General features: G+C 44.2%; 1 protein-coding gene across 1 annotated transcript in view; it reads left to right on the forward strand.

Moving 5' to 3' along the window:
• Positions 1–1447, forward strand: part of LOC101847649 (receptor-type tyrosine-protein phosphatase T) — a gene marked incomplete at its 5' end in the record, with an annotated part of 39877 nt that overhangs the window by 24120 nt on the left and 14310 nt on the right.

The following is a 1447-nucleotide window of genomic DNA, read 5'->3' on the forward strand; positions in this document are numbered from 1 at the left end:
CTCAACTTCCTGGGAAGCATAGAGTGCAAGCGGCCATTTAAAGGCGCTAAAACACTAACATACTGACAAGATCTTTTGCTGTCTATGGCCGGGTACCCATTCCCACCTGGGTGAAGAAAGGAAAATTCGAGTGAAGTGTCTTTCCCAAGGATACAGCGTCGCGCCCACGGCTCGAACCCTCGAGCCCGCACGATTATGAGTCCGGTAGCCTACCAACAAGGACACTGACGCCACATATATTACATACCGGTATATAAAATAAGTATGAATAAGTTGAGTGTGACGGGAATATGACCTGGCACGCAGCGTACTGTGCTGATTTTCCCCCGTCTCGTTTGCATTTTCAAAAGTTGGCAGGCCTGCTTACTTCTTTTCTTTTCTCTGGCATTTCTGTCTGTCTGTCTGTCTGTCTGTCTGTCTGTCTGTCTGTCTGTCTGTCTGTCTGTCTGTTTGTCTGTCTGTCTGTCTTGCTTTTTCCCAGCTTCAAAAGACCATACTATTGTGCTAATATACATCTGTTTACTTAAAGAAAAAAAGAAACTTTAGGCCACCATCGACACAAATGAGATATTTTAGGAGTCCGGCTGCTTCGACCTTGCTTAGCACATCTATTGGGAACAACAATAAGGACAACAATGGCATCCTGAAGACTTGTCTGCCAAGTAGGGATGGGATGTGGTGGGGGTGTTGATCCTCAATGTTTAGTGGGACTAAATGTTATGGAAACTTCCTTGTTCTTGGAATTGGAGAGGTCCCTTCCCCCTGCCAGTTACACAGCAATGTCACTTTGCAGTTGTTTCGTATCTGAAGGAGCCAGGAGTAGAGCATACCATTTTCTTTTTTTATAATTGAAAGTCCAACACCTTACTGCTCGACCTCTGTCCTTATGTATTTAGTGGCTGTTTATGCTATCTTCCATTTATTTCTGTCTGTTGCCTGTGGGTGGTTGGCGGGTGCTCTGGCGAGGTTTGCTCCTTCTTTCCTATCCAACATCTGTCATCTTTATTTCCCGTCCTTCTTTTTTGTGTTTGTTACTCTCTTGTAACACTTCTAATCTTTGGCACTTATATGGCCTTTGTGTTGCACGTGCTGTAAAACTCCTACTAAAAAACTGTCTATTACCTTACTTTTACCCTACTTCTGCTGGTGGTTAGAGGGTGCCACTGATATGTCCCTATTTCTATAATTTCACTACCCCTCTGTTATTTCTGTCCATCTGTCTTTTCCCCCCAGCAAGCAGGTGATCAGAAGGCAGTACTGGTAGGCCCCAATTCTTTTTTTTTTCCCCACCGCTGTTTATGGTTGTCTGTCAGTCTCAGTTTTTTCCTGCACTTATTTTTTGGTCAATATCTCTGTACTTGAACAATCTCACCTCATGGGCTTCTCTAGCCCCACACATAATTTTCAGCAAAATTGCCTTCCACCCCTACTCACCTTCATACACCCC

Source organism: Aplysia californica, unplaced genomic scaffold, assembly GCF_000002075.1.
Source record: "Aplysia californica isolate F4 #8 unplaced genomic scaffold, AplCal3.0 scaffold00139, whole genome shotgun sequence".
NCBI lineage: Eukaryota > Metazoa > Mollusca > Gastropoda > Aplysiida > Aplysiidae > Aplysia > Aplysia californica.